The sequence below is a fragment of the Anopheles coluzzii genome, chromosome 2, assembly GCF_943734685.1.
Source record: "Anopheles coluzzii chromosome 2, AcolN3, whole genome shotgun sequence".
Classification (NCBI taxonomy): Eukaryota; Metazoa; Arthropoda; class Insecta; order Diptera; family Culicidae; genus Anopheles; species Anopheles coluzzii.
Genome location: NC_064670.1, coordinates 50,114,162 through 50,134,523, shown reverse-complemented (window position 1 = coordinate 50,134,523; position 20,362 = coordinate 50,114,162). Strand labels below are relative to the sequence as shown.

The window sequence follows — 20,362 nt, the reverse complement described above, 5'->3', positions numbered from 1 at the left end:
ATCATAATTGCGTATCATCGTGTCATAAACTTCATCAGTGCGCATTCCGCATCGCTTCCATGCGCTATCTAAACCGTCAAGTTCAATTTGATTTTTTTATAAAATAAAACACGCACCAAATGGCTCAATCGTAGCGGCATCGGACAAAAAAAGATTTCATGGTTTAGCATTACTGCCACCATCCTCTTGGGAGCCAATGTTTCTGCGCGTAGGCCGAAATGGATGAACCGTGCGGTTAGGCAGCAAAGGAGGAGGGACTGTGTTAGCTGCCTGATCGTTATTTTATTCAAACGAAGATCACATCTGAAATGGACGGACTTTCTCGACGCGTGTACGTATCCATCTTCCCGTCGGCGTCGGCGGAGTCCCTTTTTACAGCCATGTTTCCACGCACGCTGCTCGAGCCGAATCTTTGGCGGCGTGTCGTTACTTGTAAGTGGTTTTTGATGGAAGCAAATTTCCTTGCTTGGCAAAACATCGCCATCAGCGTCTATCCAAGTGCGCACGTTCGTGATGGTGTCAGGGGTGGATCGCAGCTTTTGGTATGTTTCTTTTTTGTGGCTTTTTTGTGTTTCGCCTGATTCTGAAACTGCATGTGCATTGGTATTGCTGTAACTTGAACAATATTTAGAACTATAAAATATGCCACTTGTTTGACAATAAACCAAGCTTAAAATGGGAAATTGATTGAAACACAATTGCTCACTTGCTTCTTTGCGTCAGACGTTGCAGCTACTGCTGTTTTGAGTATTAAGATCCCCAAGAACTTCGCCGCGTGGAATAGCTGTCGGCAAGAGTCTACACAGTATGGATTTGCGATTGATGCTGTATGTTTCGTTGTGTTCGAGCTTGTTCGATCTTATTGTACAACGTGTTCATACGACCGTGATCGTTAAATAAAGCTACAGTTTGATCTTTACGACGTGACACATTGTTTCATTACCAACGCATTTGTTGAGTATTTTATGGTAGCAAATATATTTCGATGGAATCCATTGATTGAGCATATAAATATTGCAAATTATTGGCAGAAAACCTGCAGTCAATGACCCTCCTCCGTATATTTTTGATCGCTCGGTCACATCCACATCCTCGAATCGAATCAAATCGATTTTGTTTTTCTCAAGTAATCAAAATTAAAGGGTCGTCGCTGGAATGATCTAATCCGTGTCTTTCGTTATCCGCCGTGTTTTAATCATATTTACAATCATTATCGTAGGTGCTGAAACGAATTTACGCCAACAACACCGCAGGATGTCATAACATTTTAATGAAGTAAATCGAAACAAGCCGAACTGGTTTGGTGGCATTGTTTTACCCATGTCGGTACGAAGTCGAAGCCCTTACAGACCAACCTAAGGTTCTGATATTTATTTTGTTTGTTCTTAACAAAACCGACTGGAAATTGGGTGCCTAAACGTTATTACTCTTTAAAAGGAACCAACATCGGACTCGTGGCCTTTAAATTTATGGCTATCAGGGATTTGAAGGTAAATCGTTTTTCGTTTTTTCTTCGACTCGTTTGCATTATGTAGTGCCATCCCTCCAAAAGCTTAAGATCCATCGTTCGGTACGAGAAGAAGAATTTGAACCAGATTAGAACCGATCGAAGGTAACCAAATATTTATTTATGTGCTCGGCAGGTTGTCTCTCCTTAGCGCCTCCATTATATTGATCGTGATCGAAGCGTTTTGGTGGAAGGATGGCTTCTATTTGACTTTAAATTGGACTAGATTGTGATGGGTGTTTTTTGTTTAAATAATATTGAAAAACTGCACCGAAAACCGTTTAATTTTTAGTTTAAAGTCATTATTTTAAAGTATTCGAATAAGAGATATCAATACTTTTTACTTCAATATGACCTTATTAAGTGATTTAATACTGATTTAATACTGGTATCCGTCACAGTGCTTAATTCTGTTAACGTTTAATAAATGCAACGAAAGCAAATGTGGTATCAAGCGGATGGTAACTAATATGCCCCTAGCCACTGACATTTACATACATGTAAGTTACACAAGATCTTTCTCACCCTGCAAGCCCACCATGTGCTCCCAAAACGATCCACTTATCTTAATCCATTTCACTCGACAACAACCTCAAACTTACATTTTTGTGATCTTCTATCTACCGACTTTAAGGTTCCAGATCAAAACATTAGGCTTTCCCTCTTGTCCATGACTCTACAAAGAATTCCATACCGCTTCTCTATATTCCAGGAAGCCTTGAAACCGAGAAAATCGGTTTTGATGCTGTCGAAAAAGTGTGCTGGTAGGCTGCACGAAAGCCCGTAGCTATCTCTGGTACACCAGATTGTTCCATGCTCAAAGCAGATACGGAAATCAATAAAAACTAGGCACACCAATGAGTGTAATATGTTTAACCTTTTTCTTTGCTTTGCACATGCATGATCGCCTCACTTTTCCCGGCTGCCTTCGGAAAACCTGCCATGTTGTGTCGGTATGATCACCTTTGAATTAGCGGCGCCTCACGGAAATGAAAGGTATCGATTAGAAAAAAAAACGGCATTCGCATGGGGTGAAGGTTAATGGTGTAGGTGTTATTGTTTATTTGCATCACATGTTGTGATGTTGGTCGTGAGCAACTGCAGGGCGTATTAATACAACCCAGTTGAAATGTATGCCCTCGCATGTTACTTCAAATTTAGATCATTTCCAATCGATAACCAAAGTGCACAATCGGTGATTTGAGTCAAAAGGGGTCATTTATTTAAAGTGTAAAAATAAAGCTTCGACACAGCATTTCGTTAATAAACGCTGGACGGAGCTTTCTCATGCTTTCAGTAGCGATAATCCCATACAAAAGATTAAATTGCACAATTCAGTTTCAATGTGCAATCCCACCCACAGCTGCACGACTGCACATATAGTGGATCAGGCATCCTATATTGAACTTAAACGTGCAGCTTCTTCGCTCACATTGTATACCGAAAACGCATATGAAAAGGTTGGCACGGAATATGCGATGATAATTAATCAGTTGCTCACGCTATGACCATCCTTTTGGTCGTTTGTTGCGATTTTGCATTCCTCGAAGGCCCACGCGCGCGATTCGCCATCGATTGAAGGATTATTTATTGAATTAAATAAAAAGGCTTCCTGCTATCCCGAGCGCAAGAAGCCAGATGTACAAAAAAACAGCTTCCTGCAAGGCAGATCGTGGCATCAAACGATTCCGAAACGAGCACACCTCCCAAACGATATTCCTTTTCTCGCGGTCTTGATCATTGGCGCTTTGTGTTTATGGATTATTAGTGGCAATAAATTTTCCTTCTAACCAAAACTCTGCTCAGCCTTGTCGTATTAATCGTTAAAAAGGTTCCCTTTCCAGGGCAAGACAGCAAGAAGAACAGTTGCTACAGCCATTGCAGGAATATGGCATGACCCTATGGACTTCCTTCGACGTGGAGCTTTGGGTGAAAATACAACAAATCACCCGCAAAACTTAATGTATGTCTTCCCAAAATCTCCAATCGTTTTTTGGATAGATCAACAGTTGCCCCAGTTGGGTTGCCACAACTAATACAGTCGCTCGTAGCATCCCGTTTGCAGTATAATTTGTTATGATCTTTCAAACCCGAGCATCGATTGGGGCTGATCGAGTCTTCCGAACCGGTGACCGGACGAATCAATTGAGTTGTATTAGGTGTAAAATAGGTGGAACGAACGCGACTGCTAGCACGATTTATTTTCTTTCAATCTGTGCGTATGTTTGTGTCTCCCCTCGGTTGGGTTCGCACCAGATCACGGGTTCTCAAGATCAGACAATGTGGGGCACAACCGACCACCCGAAAAAAGATCAAGCGATTAGACCGCTCTGTTGGGGGATGATCGGTGATCGATTAGGGGAAATGATAACTCAATTAATTAGAGTTAATTAAAGGGCTTGTGGGTGCCGCTAGTTTGAGTGTAAAGTTTTCGAACGGCATCATGGCCCTAGACAAATGATCATATGATGTTGTTCAAAATTGTTTCCCCTACATTGTTGTGGAAATTATGTTGATGGTTGAATAGCATATCAGACTTCCGGAAGTAGAAACTAGAATATTCTCAGAACGTCTTCGATAGTAAAGGAGATGTCTAACAATGGGAAGAGAATTTCACTCCTCCAAAAAGTTTTTGAATGGAACAGATCTTCTTGTGGCCATGTAGTGATGGTTTATGATTAAGGTGTTAATCGGCGTGTTGTGTTGTTGTATCTGTTGCAACTATCTTCCTTTTACCTTGCCATGCTGCCCAAAAGGATTTAATTTATTATCGATTGATGAAACGATGGTCATCGATTTACAAATAATGCGAAATTAATAAAATAAGATTGAAAGTTAATGTTAATTATCTGGCCTTAAATATAAAGATTAAAATTAGTTTAAAATTAAATTTCAAATAAACCATTCAACAATATCCTCATTAAAATACGAACAAACTGGTTCACGCCAACGCAAACTTCTCGTGGTCGGTCCCTATGACAGTGCCATGATATCGCGTTTTATCCTGGCTAGAGTGTTGCAATTACTCCCTTGGGCGGTATTATATGAGATTATTTAAGGTAAGTGATAGCCAGCACAACAGCACACACACACCACAAATGGAAAGGATCGCTTTATCGCACAGCAGCTGGAAGCTTACAGTAGAGCCGTCTTCTCCACTACAACTGCAAGCGGTTGACGTTAGATTTGCATGCAAAACTGCACAAGGCCGTTGATTTAATCATGCAGCAAGTGCACCAGCAAACCTCGATGCTATTGGAACAAAATGGAAACGATCGCCCTTTAAGCGTCTAATGGATAGAAAAGGACGCAAATTTATTAGTGCCCATGCGTTCCCCGACCAACAAAACTTGATCACAGGGCTGCGGGCAGTACTGCAGCTAAAGTCACTTTCGAGCATTTCAAGCAGATGTGAAGCAATAAATTTTAGCTCCAGCCGCGGCTTCAAATGAAACCGAAAAAGAGGGCGTTGTTGAAGCATGGGAAAGGTGTTTTTTTTTTCTTTATCAGCCGATTGATTCAAAGTGATCGCTGAACTACTTTAAGCTTAAATTCAATTATGGTTGTTTTTTACTCATAGGAAACATGCAAGCTCTCTGAATACGATCAAAAGGCTGGCGGTACGATCGCCAGTTTTTCTTTTGAATATTTTGCCGTTAATGTTTCCGCGCAAAACAGGGCCGAACGAGTGTAGAGGTGATATCTTAAGCTGTGGATTAATAAAACAAGATCACACAACGTGGAACGACTAGCCCCACCGAAAGTTTCCCTTAAGCTCTCGCGATAGTTGAAGTCCACCATAGACCACCAAAATAGCTCCAAGACACAGATATCGCACCACAATGTTAAGCTTCTCGCTGGCATGTGGCCGATACTACCGGCACGAGCATTTCGCTCGATCGATCGCAGTAGGTTTGACATCTTTAACTAGTGGGAAAACCAAACTCAGCACTGGTCAATGGTTTGAGTTTAACCGGATCGAACCGATCGCGCTACGCCCTCCACACCCGTAACCAACAGCTGACATCGCGGATCTCTTAGCATCGTGCGAAGCAGAGAGTGTGTGTGTGTCTAAGATGATCAATAATTTACGCTAATTTATGCTGTCATAATTGTTACGATCCGCATAAATACGATGATCAGGCACGATCATACGATGGTGCACGATTGGGGCTGCCGGAAAGAAGAGGGCACACTCGGAAGCCCTGTACGGTTCTTGTTTCGCCCTTTCGGTAGACCTATGATCACGGGGAGGCTCTTTTATTAAGTTGGTGTCGTTTGAGGTGTGGTGAAAATGGAATGTGTCTTACGTCGTTTAGTGGATGGCACCTTAGAGTGAGATCTGGCTAATTTGTGTAAAAATGTCGGTTTAAATTATGAAAACTGTTATTTATCTTTCCAGCTATTTTTCGGGTTTGCTATGTATGGCAATAGATAGCACTCGATTGAATCAAATATGTTAAACAGGTGCACGGTATGGTATTTCATTATTTTATTATATACTTCATACATCATATGGTAGATATGATTCGTAACTAAAGCATATCAATAGTATTAAAACTACATAATTCTGTTGTTATTATTGTTTCCAGATTTATTGCCACTTCGGTTCCTTGAACAAACTGACTTCTTGTCGATCATGGCCTCAACAAACCATGTAATTCGAATCGATTTTGAGCACAAAGCTTATTCTGTGTCACATGGGACACGTTAAACTCCGATGTTAAACCAATAAAGCATTGACAACGCTAAAAGCATTAATTAACAGTAATAAAACATTTATTTTGCGATATCAACTAATTAAGCCTTGTCCTTCGTGTACTAGAATAAATTACTCGTTAAACATACCGAAACTGTCACGCAAAACAAGTTATAAACTTGCTCTTCTGTATAACTTCTAGCTCTAGCTCAATATTCATTTAGTAATACAACCTGTTCTCATTACTTTCTCGTTACAGGTATGTAATTGATTCACACGAAGATCATCGAACACGTTTACCTTAGAATAAAGCGCTCAGAACGCCATAACGAACGATTTGGCGGAGTGGTCATCGATCCCCTTGGATCGAGTCGGACCAACATAAACGAAACGTGCGTCGCTAACGAAACCTGAGCAGCTGAAATATGGCATGGCACGGTATGCCACCACGAAGCGACCAATAATTAGATGCCGTGTTGGGTTGCTCCTTTTGCTAGATACCGCCAAGCAGCTCCGGGAACGCATCGTTCGCGTGTCTTCGCGAAGCTTCAGCCGCCTGCCCATGGCAGGTGGAGAAGAGAGATAGCTCTTGCCAAACGAGATCAAATTTCTCTCATGTTTCCACATCCGCACGACACTCGCTATAACTTATGTTTGCTTCTGCGCCGCACTGTTATACCGCGGGCGGTGGTCGACTATTTCTTTGGTTTTCGTTTCGAATTTTTGTTTTGTATAAACCAGCACGACGTTGTGGTTGGCACCAGTACAGCACTTGGTTCCCTCGGGAGTCGTCTGCAATCAAAGCCAACGGTTCTCACACCCACTGGCTGGAGCAGCAAGCAAGCAAGCAAGGTGAACCGGGTGGATAAGGGGAAGTAAGCTCGTCTGATTAATAAACACAATCGAAGATTTATTATCTCAGTCTTTCCGATTCATGTATTGCGGAGAATCGAAGCAGAAATTCACTTAGCCCAGCGGATACATACACATACACGTGGCCAAAAAACAAATGAATATTGGGTTAGCTTTGTTATACTGTGCAGACAGCGATATCAAAATAGACTCAAAGTGGCGGTTTTAAAATGTCAAACGCAGTGTTAGATTAAATGCAGTTCCCTCATCAATATGTTTCCATATGTTTAAGGTCTCGCTAGCTGATAGTAGTATTAAATTTGAAATCGATTTGGAAGGGACACGCGTCTGGTTCAAATGTCGCTATACTTTTTGTTCGTCTGGATTGCTATCTGACATAGGCGGATGTTGTTTCCTGTTAACAACTTTTTATTGTTATAGAAGCATGAACGAACGAAAAGTTTCTCACACACTATTCATTGATCACCGTTTCTTCTACCGTGGACGTGTTATCTTTGATTTTACGAAATGTTTTTAGCGCTAATTTGTGTGTAAATTATTGTGATTGATTTAAATGCGATCGAAACGACATCGTGTTGGTAGAAACTGATGTTTAAAATTGAATATTGAAACTGATCATTCAACAGCGAGACTCTTGCTACCTTGAATATAATTGAGCTTAATTTATGGCTAAAAAATCATGCACTGCGAACAGTTCTATTTACTATACGTTGAATTGATATTCATATGTTTTGTTTTATGTATAGCTATTATCTAGAAATATGGAATGGGATCACAGGAACATGTCATTATGAAGAGTAATTATTAGCTTTCAAATCGTCAACTGCTCTTTCACATTAAATAACACATTGCAATGAAGTTGTCCTTCTGTATATATTTTTCTCGTACACCGGTAAGGACTTAAAAAATGTAGTCTATCATGGGGTAAAGCAAATTCTGTTGCATGAAGAATAACTATTTGTAATCTGTTGCGAAGCTGGGACTATACAGTACCGGTACTCACATACGCTTCTGAGACATGGACACTGTCTAAATCTGACGAAACCCTCTTAATCGCGTTCGAGAGGAAGATGTTCATAAGGATACTTGGCCCCGTATGTGTAGAAGGACAATGGAGGAGCCGCTATAATGACGAGCTATTCGGCGACCTGACTGTCGTACAGCGTATCCAGCTCGCAAGGCTCCGGTGGGCTGGCCATGTTGTACGCATAGAAACGGACGACTCAGCCCGTAAAGTATTTTTAGGTCGTCCACAAGGACAGACGAGGCGTGGTAGGCCCAAATTGACGTGGCAAGATGGCGTGGAGGCGTCCGCCATTAAGCGGCCTTAAAGGATAACGGACTGGCAGACGACGGCGCCAGACCGCGTGCGGTTTCGGACACTCCTGAGGCAGGCCAAGATCGCAAAGCGATTGTAGCGCCGGATAAGTAAGTAAGTAGTTATCTGTTGCACTATTATGTGTTAAATTTAAGAAAATAAAACCTTAAAAAGAGTATTGACTGCCAACTACATCAGGTGATCGACTCAAACCTGATCATTGAAACTGTTTTGGTATCCTTTTCTAGGTCAAAACATTGACCTTTGCCTTTAGGTTACTGAAAATGTATTTCGAACATAGAATAGTACTTTGCGTTCGATAGCAATTTCGTGTCCGAGCGGTGCACGCCGTCACAATTAATCCAACCAGGCCCAACAGTGCATAGGCCGGGCCGATCGCGTGTCTCATTTGAATATCTCAATCTCTAGCAACACTTCTCACTTTCCAACACGAGGCGGCACGTTGTTCGTATCGATTGTGCGCGGTGTTGCGATGCGATAATGTGATAATTGCTGTTTGTTAAAAGGTGTTCAATTAAAGTAAACGCAATTGAACCGTCTGCTCCCGTGTTCGGCGCGTGCTAGGGCTCCGACCCAATGAGGATATAGTTAGATAGGCGTCCTATAGAGGTGCTAGACTGGCGGTAGCAAGGAAGGCCATTCGATCTGTGTGCGTTTGAAAGGGAAGGACCGATGACCGGTTCTGCTGAGTAGCGTTTCACTGCTAGTGGTCTTAAATCTTACCTTCGCGACGGATCATTATCAAGATATCAGTAGACGCAAGTGCTGAAATGTTTGAAGAATGGTTTTCAGCACCGCGCATGCTGTAAAAAGGCCACTCGCGTCAAACAACCTTTCTATCAGCTGTCATCGAAACGGAACTGGAGCAATTTGAAACCGGAGACAAACGTCTAACAACCATGCCACCGTGTCGAGCGCAAACGAGTTCGTTTAATACATGTTTGGTTAATTTAAAAGTCAATTAATTATGATCCGATTATGTCGTTTCAGCAAAAAACAAAAAAAAACAAGGCGGTGGTTTGACTTGTTTCTTTTTAACAACGTCTAGAGTCTTTCGCCATGCTTGTGATTGACATCTTTACAGTAAAGTATGCAGAACTGAAACATAGTTAACATGTTGTTTGCCACCTGAAACGATATTTTGGCGCCAGGCGTGGAAATGTTTTCTTTCCAATTTTGAAATATTTGCATAGATATAGATGTCAATCATTTACGCTCTAGACGCCTTATGGTGTTAGCAATGTGTTTAAATCGCTGTTGAAAACATAAAAAAGTATACTTGTGGCTATATGTTGAGTGGATTCGATTGTGGTTATTGTCATATCGGCATTTTTTACTTGGCATTGACAAAAAATATTACTTCCTTGCCGAAATCAACAACTGACAAATTTCAGGTGTCGTGTAATTTTAGGCACTCCTAAAATAAAATGGAATAAAGGAGAAGCGTGACCCACCCAAAAAAGTGCCCCAGTAAACCAGTTTGAGCTCGATTTTTGGGACGTGTAAAGCGAGCCGGTGCATTTATCAATTCATCACCAAACGATCTAAGCGGTGTGCTCGTGAGCCTGCATCAAACCATATTATTTAGGCGGTCGATATAGATCAGAAGTGCATCGTGCAATCCGGAATCATCGCACGTATGCTAAAAGAGGGGAGCACACCTCATTCCACTCCAAGAAAAAGATAAATGAAGTCTAGACTGGTTTGATCGAGCGATATCGAGATAAATCACTTGCATCCAATGGTCAAAAATGTTCACAAAAAAAGGAACAAAAAAGAAAACAACAGCTCGTGTCAAAGTTGTACATCGTGCACGGCTTCTTTTCCGGTAAAAATTGACGTACACGCACAATCACTCGAAGGCTGCATAGCGTCAAAATCTGAAACCGAACGAAACATTAAAAAAGTCTTTACAAAAATCGATTTCAATCTTTATTTCTGCCTCCCGCCGCCGTCATCGTCCATTACTATCGACACCGATATGCATAGGAGCAGATTTATGATATTGGTTGAGATGTGTTAACTCGAACGGAAAGGTATCACACACAGGCGAACACCAACAGCAACTAAAAGAAAAAAAACTAACAACAAGGTAACGAGTTTTAGGCCCATCATCACCCGATCTGGACATTCGTACGATCGCAAGCAGGTTTGGAGGAAGAATCGATAACTAACTATTCCAGCTTATTGAGTTGTTTACGATGGTCCATATTTTAATTGGCCAACGAAATCACCATTAGTAGCGGGACAGTCACACACAGAGAATTTTAAAACTCTCGTCCCAGCTCGTGAAATCACGTCCCGTAAGGGCGTTTCGGGAGATCCAGTCCAGATCGTTGTGTTGATGGCAAGAAGCGGGAACATTCCCATTGGGAGCCAATGACGATATAAAAGCCTTCGTGGCACAGTCAACGGCGTCCCGTTCAAAATGGTGATTGGTGGTCAGTCATTTTGGCGACCGACCGGTGTGCAATTTTTGAACCCTCGACCACCACCGGAGTAGTTTCGATTTCGATGTCCGCTTTATTAACGATAACAGTCGTTTAGAAGTCCTCACACTGGTTAGCTTCTGCTGTAAGTGGAGATAATTTGAGAACCGTTCAGCGAAACCGGCGGAACTTGATTTTTAATGGTGCTAGCATACAATCGCCAACAGACGAACGTCTCGAAGAAGAGTGATCTGGTGCAGGTCGGATGTCTTCCCGGCAAGTAAATTCGTAGAAACGCGTGCGCTTGTGTGAAGAGGCAGAAATGTGTAATTTGTATGCTTATAAACATCCATAAATTAACTACGTTTATTGCAAGGTCGGTCCTCGAGAGTGCTGAGCAAGCGTGTGCATAGAAGCAGCAGACTTCCTTGAACAAGAGCATCACACTAGTTAGTGTTCTGCTGCTCTTCAGCCTGACAGATCTCGGAAATGTTTGCGAATTGGGAAAGCGCGCAGCGCTGATCGAGTAACGAAAATTAACGCCTACCGATGGTTGATTATTATGCAAAGAAAATCTTGCCAGCTCGTGCACTGCTCACTTACCCGTACCCTCGGGGCGGTAAGATTCCACAGGTAGTAGGAAAAAACGCATAAAAATGGGCGTTCGATGTATTCACACATCGTTAGGCGGAACGCTGCAATCTTTATTCGGAGGTGTGAAAAAAATCTGCAGATGGCCTGCGTGCACGAGAGCACACCCCGTTCGCATGTGTGCATTTTCTAAGAGAAACATGCGAGAAGAAGCGTTTTCTATGCTCCCCTTGGCCGGCATTATTGTTCAAGACAACACGAAGCAGGAAGATAAATGATCAGTAGCTACACATACACGGGGAGGAAGCGCTCAATCGCTTCTGATGTCTTAATCAGACGAGTTAGATCTCGATATTGCCGAATGGGCGTCAAAGGATTCGCACCGACACGAGGCGCATCTTCATCTAATGCAGCCCGGCGCTGCATGTAGTTTTGCGAAGGAGCACAGCAGCCGTGCAAATCTGCCTACCGGCCGTTCTCTTTCATTTGTTGAGATTTGGGTGCGCGTGCGGCTGGCAGGTTTCGATGTCTTCGAACTGTCTCACGACCTCGCGGCTGGTTGGAACATGCTCTCCATACCTGTCCGTGCACATGCCGCAGTGCACGACCGTGCATCCGGGGCAGGATACATCCGTACGGTGGACTCATTTGAAGATATGTCTGAAAATTTGAAGTGCAACGTATGCAAAGGAGCCCTTCGGTACCGGAGATAGCTCGAGGAGAACACGAGCCAAGGCAAAGGTTTACGATGTTTCGGGGTTGATGTTTTACGATAGTCCGCCATCGGCGCATCGTCAACGTTGTGCAGTTTTGCCTGGCGCAGCAGCAACACAAAAAGGGACGGATGAAAAAGGGAATATCGTTAGATGTTTCGGAGGTTGTTGCTGTGGTTTTTTTTCTTCTCCATTCCGCGGGAACGGAAAGTATGATGAGATAAACTTTGCAACTAACGCGTTATGAGATATGAGGGCTCTGCTCTGCATGCGAAATACCTTTCATTGCTGCAGGTCGGCTCGGCAGCGTCGAACGAACGGCAGATATGAGATCAATAAAATAAATATTTTGATAATAACATATATTTGAGTTGTTGTGGATGAAAAATTGCTCGTAAAATGGTTGTTGATTTGAATGTGTTCCCATGCTCTTCATCCCTGACGGGATTAGTTCACAAAATTCCTTTCCGTTGCAAGCGTGCAATTTCGAGTATCTTTTAGATATGGACGAGTTTTTATGGATGTTTGTTTGATATTTCAATTATTGTTGAAATTAAACCATTTTTATAATCTAAATATAATGGAGAGAATGGCAGATGTGTACGGCATTAGAACTATAGTGACTGGAACTCATAAGCTTTTAATTTACAATAACATGTTTAAACTGATATTTACAGCATAGTTTCTCAAAAAACGCTTTAAAACATTGCGTTTGTTGACGCCTGACTTTAATGTGTTAAAATCATTCGGCATAAGATACTCTTCCCAAATTTCTTCATAGCTGATACATCAAAGAAATTATCCTTTTTCGTATCATCACACCCTTTCGCATGTGGCAATGTTTGTTTACAGTCGCGTAGAACAAAGCACACCAACAACTCGCACGAAACACACACTTTCTCATGCATTATTTACGCTAAATGTATCGAGAAATGGAAAATTCCTTGTGATTCTCTCCCTGCCCAAACAGGAGTAGGCTACGGTGTGTCTGGTAAAGTGTCATCTCAACTCCCCCTTGCATTGGAATGCATTACCCAATGCATGGCTCATAATTATCCAGTCCTTCGACTGATAGGTGCTTCTGCTAGCTGGAGGGCGTTTGCTGGCGTAGCGAGAAAAGTGCGTTAATTTGAAATAGGAACTTAAGATGCGAACCGAATACAACACGAGCGAACAGTTGCGACCGCAGTATTTTAACCGACAGAACTAAGCCTAAGGGCCTAGGGAGATGACGGAAGACTTGAAAGCAGCGTCAGCATTATGGCGAGGGTGTAAATGAGTTTAAAATCGAATAATTATCAACAAAGCCACCGGGTACGGCATTGCGCCTTCGGGCGTTGCCTTGGCGGTAATGTTTTCGCTTTTATGTTTTCACATGTGTATGTTTCACTTACCTCAGGGTATACGGTTCCTTTACATGCTCACTTGCCCTGGTGTGGAAGTTCATTGCCGTGGGGATCTTTTCGTCTATCCCTCGAGTCTGCCAATCATTTTTTCCCACTTTGGTGTAATGGTTTTGAAGCTACAGCGAGACTCCATTTCCCCAATTTCACTAGGAAACCATATGACAGTATTCTGAACGATACAGGATCAGGTCACCGGCATGGGCCGCTCTTCATGGGGTGTCTCAATAGGGAAGACAATGGGACAAGCAACATGCAACGAGAAAGGCGTTGATGTAGAACCATGTGGCACATAAATAACATCGGCTCCGAGCGCGTGCATCATGTATGCCCTACTTGCCAGCGGGAACGCGCCTATTTTCGATGTATGTCACCGAAGTAAAGGACATACACACATACCCATCTACAAGGAGTGATCGCTTCTGCCAGATGATCGCCTTTCAATGTCAGACGCCTTGCCCTTGCCGGATAAGGTCAAATTTCCCACACAGCCCAACTATGCTTGTTTCTATGTGTAGGAATTTGCGTAATCTTCCTGCTGGCCACTTGTGTCCCGCAACGGAAGCAGCTCATTTGTTTGCGGCCATCCAGTGGGTCCGCCTCCTTCGACTTCGAAGTAGTAACGCTGGTCTTACGGGAAGGCAACGAACGGAACGAAACACACTTGATTCCGAGTTTCAAACCCAACACGTTTGACATTTGACATACGAGAAAAGGAAGAGCCCAAATGAGCCATCGAAGGGTCGAACTGGTATCGAAACGCTAAAGCGATACCGTCATGGGAATGGCAAATGCTGGCATCACACGACCCATACGATGATCATCCCAACGTGGTTGCGAAGCCATCTTTCAGGTGTGGCGTCTGGCCGATGGTGATGACACGGAAATGATAGATTTATGGTGGATCGTGTGATAAATTGGAAGCCACCGGAGATTTATTAGTGTTGCTTGTTGATAGAGCAAACCGAAATATTGAATGATACAACTGTTGCTTATCTAAGTGCTGGCAGAGATCGAAGATGGATAGGGAAATAAAATGGGAGCGACAACACGACAAAGCGACAGGTTGTACAAAGAATTGAGCAATAAATCCTGCAGCAAGGTCTTTGTAGTGGGTGGTACCTTTTGTTATTGTCTCTTGCGGAACTATATTGCCAGAGGACTTGTCATGTAGGATACATATCTGAGAAATCCTTAAAAACTCGAGGAGTGTTCATGACCTATAAACAGGCTGACGCTATTCGACCCATGTCGGGAAGCGGTGCATTTAGAATAGATGCTTATGAAAGTTCTTAAACATTCAACCTTCGTGCTGGGCTCAAACATATAGTTCCTTGAGTGAAGTTTATACTCCATTGTAAATGTAACAACTCAAATGTAACAGCTACTGCAAAAAATAAAAATAGTCTGCAAGTGATTCTTTCCAATTATTTTGATCTCGCACTTTTTGCTCAACGCCCTATCATCCTAAATATTTGCGCCGTCGTCTGCTGATCACTTCCCTACATCTCAGCCTTCATTTGAGACACGCGCAATACCATTCAGGAGGCGCTGTAGGCAGACTGGTTAATGGGATTAAACTACTTTGTGTGAGCTTCGGGACGGGGCCACTCTTCAGGTGCGGAAATGGCTAATCAAAGCCCCTGATTGTCTTTAACCCTGTTCTTTCTTTGCCAGCTTTCCTGCGCCTTGCTTTTGGGGCAGATGGGTTGTTAGTTAAGTCTTTGATTCCCGCATCTGTAGGACCTCGGGAGAAATGCTCTCTACAAGAAGATTAATTGTAGTTGGTAGTGAATATAGTTCCTCCGAGGGAAAGTGGAGGAATCCATTTCGTGTTGTGGAAGGAACAAGCGTGGAAAGAACCGAGGCTTGTACTGCAAAGGTGCAAATTCTGTTCACACATTACGTGAACAGTACGGCTGTACGTTACGATGGTGTGCCCATTTCTTTTGACCATTTGACCGAGGGCTGGGCTAATTAAGCACGGGAACGTAATTGAGTTGTCAAAATATTTCAACCATCTCCCGTGCAGGACGGGAAGCGCTATGCTTCTCACAGGCGATCAGTGCGCCACAAAAGAATCTTACTACGTGCCGGTAGAATGGGTAAAGAGGCAGTGAAAAATGCAAGTAAAAAGGCAGAACGCGCTTCCTTTCGTTTCCGAGTGGGAACCAAGATGCACTCGAAATGCACTCCAATCATAATGCGCAGGAAAAAAGGCCAACCGCAGGCTGCAACCTGTCACTACACTGCTTCTGCTTCATGCATTATGCAGGAAATGATCGAGATATATTTTACGAACCGGACGAAAAAATAAAAACCTGTAAAAAGAAATGGTAAAATATTGACGCGTCGGCGCAAGCAATAGGTAATGCCCAAACGCGAGACACAAAGCCGGATGACGATGAAGGAAGGTATGGTTCTTCTGGTGGCGTTGGCAGAAAAAAAGGGACAAAAATCGCTCACGCAGATAAATAAAAATAAACCCTTTTTTGATTAATTCCACTCATTATTTGACTCGCAACACTTGTCCATGCCGCACACCACATCCTTCGCACACTGACAAGTTGATGTATGGGCTCATAACGAATGTTAATTTCCTCTTGCCTGCCACCACTGCCCACCGTTTGGCGGATATTTTGTCGACACGATCCACGTTTCCACGCGGGCTCGATGGTTGGTAGCAAGATCCCACTTTGTCCGTACAAAAGCTGGATGCTGACCCCAGGGAAGAGGATGGACCGCTGTTGTGCGAGATACCTATCGTAGTGCCTTGATAGATCTCCTGGATATGTTCCAGAGCTGTCGACAGGAGACCGGTCGAGACATCTCTTGTGCAAAATGGGTTTGAAGCGAATGTAAACCATTTGTACAATCATCAAGAACGCCAGGAACGTGTTAACAGTCAGGAGATGGATCGGGCGTGCCTGAGAAGTAGAATTGTTGCTCAAATAGGTGGTCTACAGCGATCACGATTCAAGTTTTTTTGCTTTAGCGTTCCATTGCGGTTGCAGATTTAATTTGCCGGGTGCTGCTTGTCGCCCGTTGTGAAAGTGTCAAGAATCCTGGCACTGAAATCTGCACCGTGGTGTAATTGAAAATTCTTTGAGTAGCGTGTCCATTGGTCGTATAAAATATGTGCCCCTCGGGTTAGTGTCGGTTGCAATGGGCTGCATAACGTAAGTTCTGGGCAAATCAGACACACAAAAGGAACTCAAACGAATATCGATGATAACACTGTAGATCCATTACTCTCCAAATGGCAGAGAAAATTGTTGTTCATTTCCTATAAATCAAAGATAAAAGTTTATCAGAAGCAGCAAGAACTTGTGGTTAAAAATCTAAAAGCTGAAGCCAGGCGATCTTCTTTTAAAAAGTTATACTTTACCGTGTTACTGAATGTTTGAATTTATAATATTTTCAGAAATCAAACACACTTTCGTACTCTACGAAGCATAAATTCATGCAACAAAAGTAAGGATCGCATCGAAACTGGTTTTGAGCAATCGAAAATTGACTTGGAAACGAAGAACATTTTCTTACGATTCAATGTGTTCGGATAATCAAGCGTAATTCGCATGACATCCAAATTTTAATTGCTCTAATGGTGGAAAATGCGTAACCAAATAAGTATGATTCTTTGTATAATGTTGTGCAATCGATGTTTTGCATAAATAATTAAAGATTTATTACGTTACGCTACCAGTTATATTAATGAATAAATGAATCAACTATGAATTTCAACATAAATATACAAACCATGAATTAGAATAAAAAAAGGTCGAACCTGAATACAAGGATGGACGGATTTGATTCCAACCCGGATCTTCCCCCTGTGAGATTACATTTTTTTTTGAATTTTATGAACCATCATTAAATAAATTTTCTCCGTACTAAAAAATATCGTTAAATTAATTTAAAAAATGAAAATAGACCTACTATTTGTTTAAAATAAAATTCTATGTATTCTGTCAAATGTAAACACGTTTGTAAAACTTCAATATGTGTAAGCAAATGTCTTACTTTTTGCCTTGTACTTTGTAACGATAAAGAATTTTATCGGAAAATTAATGAAATAACATTGCGTATCGTTTGTAATAACAGGGTGTAAGAGTATAAAACTATTTCTTTCGCAAAATGGATAAAATGGATAAAAATGGAAATAGAAGTGCAAATGGATAAAAATGGAGTCAGTGATCGATTTAAAAAAAATCAATTTGTGATCTATTCACGTAGAAGATGTTCGTTAAATTGTAGTTTTGTGCTGCATATTTAGTTCAGTTCAATGTCACTTCAAGGTCTTCAAAAAGAAACAACAGTTTTGCCACTTTAACACCACTAAAACATCTGGATATGTTGCCATTGACATTGGAACGTTGAATATTCCGTTAGGAGAAAAGTTTTTTTGAAGACACTGTGACATGCAAAGTCGCCAATCTACAGACTGCAAAGTTTTGTTTTTCGCACATAAATTTCTCGTATAAATTGTGAAGCAGTAGAGCTGCTTCTGGGAAAAGTTAGCACTCATTCTATCTTCTTGCTTTCGCTAGGCGTAATTTACTTACGCTAATGGATTATGGTGGTTAGCAAATGTGCTCTTTTTTGCACCGCAACGCACGCCTATTGATAAAGCAATAGCACAAAACTAGTGACAGCTAGCCTTTCGCTTGATGTCATGCTGGTCACGCGTTCCTCATTTGTGTGACAGTTTCAATGTCATACGAAGAGAAAAGGTTTAGTTTTTTTTTTCGGTGGTGCAAAATTCCACTAGCTTTGCATCGAAACGACGGGTTTATTTGAACATTCGTCTACTTCCTGTACGGGCAAAAAGTGTGCGATGCAAGATGATAACTGTTCTGATGACATTTTTAGATGACGTGTCGTTCTTAAAATTAATGAATATTTTTTTTGTGTATATGCTCTAGACTCATTTGATTGATAGCTTGTTAAGCAAATTTGAGACGATGTTTGTGACGTGGTTCGGATGAAGAAAAAACGTGCAGTGCACAATTTTGCAAATTGAGCAACCCAAGCTCGCAAAAACGGATGTTCCACACGCATCGATTCGGAACGGTTGCTGGAAGTCTAGCCTAGGATTAAGTGTAGTTTATTTATTGTGTGCAGCTGTCGCAGCTTGTGAGATCGTTAATGGATATTAGGAAGTTGAATCGTCGGGCATACTTGGAACACAAGCATGGGAACTGTTTTCAAGGTCAATGGCAGTTATCCATTTAAAGATTTTCTATAGTCAACGAGTAATATCGTTTTGAATGTTAGTCATTTAATATTTTAACATTACGAGCGATAGTTAATTAATGATAATTTTATGAAGTTATCAATACTGCTTAAAATGTCTTTATATCATACCACCCACCAAGATTTGCTGCAAATTGAATATAGAAACAAAGGATTTGCAACTCAATACCGATCATATCGTTGACTTCCTAGAACATATTCAAAAACGGACGTCGTAAACAATTGTAAACGCTATCCGATATGAAAGATGCACAAATTAAGTCGTTCTATTGATGTTTCGCTATGTTAATGGTCCATGTTCTTTAATCCTTCCTTTCCGGGTGGGTCATAACCGAGACAAAATGATAGATTGCACAGAGCTGATCGGTCGGATGGAGGGCTTTACGTTTTTCGTGCTCGTGTTCGAAACGCACATCCCAAAAAAGGGATACCATTAACGGTGCCACCCAGTGAAGCGTCGTTCATCCTAAATTCAGCCCGATTTGTGCGAGACGATCGCTGCATAACTCTTCTTCGCAGCCGAAACGAAATAGCAGCAATTTTAAATGATGGATGACCACCGCATCAACCAGCATCCGTCCCTTGATACACGGCTGTTGAGCCCTGTAAAGCCTCAAGTGCTACGGATCCTTCGCCGGCCACCCATGCCTGCCCATGCACCCAACTACCTGGAAGGAACCTCGATCCTGGCTAAATGGAAGGATCGTGTGATCGCAACGCGACACATTAGGAAAGAGATTGTTCTTAAAGAGAAAGGATAGATCTCGATGTTTCTCTCCCCCCGGCCGGTAGAGACGGAAATGCTGCTTAAAACATAAATCAGCAAATCGCATCAACGATCGCCCGGAGAGAACGGAGCACCTCATGTGACAACTTCAGGCAGGCCCGAAGTCCCTTTCCATGCTCATAAATAATCGATAATGTAAAGTCTACTTATCACGCGCAGCCTTCATCTCACACGAAGCAATGTGCAGCGCATCGCGTAATTTAATACACCTAAGTACTGAAGTGCCATTAACGACATCCATTAAACGGGCCCGAACGAAACAATTGAAGGTCACGAAAAGTGAATAAAAATCCTATTTCCGTCCAAACCAGTGGTGGGACGCAGTCGCCGTGTGGAGTGTAAAATACGCCCTTTAGTGGTACGTACTATCTAATCGTAGCATCGTCCCCTTTGCATGACGCCGCACTGCTGCTCGGAGTGAGACCATTAATTATGAGTCGCACTCTCCCCGGTTCGGCAAAAATGAAGAGATCCTTCAGTGATCCTTGGGCTGCGTATTTTAAAAACAAATATTGTAACGCTGTCATAACACGCAACAAAAGTGAGCCGCTTTGGTGGATATTTATGACGTGCCAACCGACAACAGCGGCGGTGCGTGTGCGCACGCCTCAGCAATCCCATGCTGCGAAGGAACGAAACTCGGTGCGGGGCGGGTGGGCACCATGCGAAAAGGAAACAATTCGTTTTCGAGCCTAATGATGCTGCGGACGATTAAGCAGGAAGCTGGCACGGCTTAAAACAAGGATCACCAAATGGGCCGTTTCA

At 42.3% G+C, this 20,362-nt stretch overlaps 1 protein-coding gene across 5 annotated transcripts in view; it reads left to right on the top strand.

Moving 5' to 3' along the window:
- The window catches only part of LOC120952424 (calcium uptake protein 3, mitochondrial), a 50,355-nt gene that overhangs the window by 9,242 nt on the left and 20,751 nt on the right, over window positions 1-20,362 (top strand). The window lies entirely within an intron of this gene.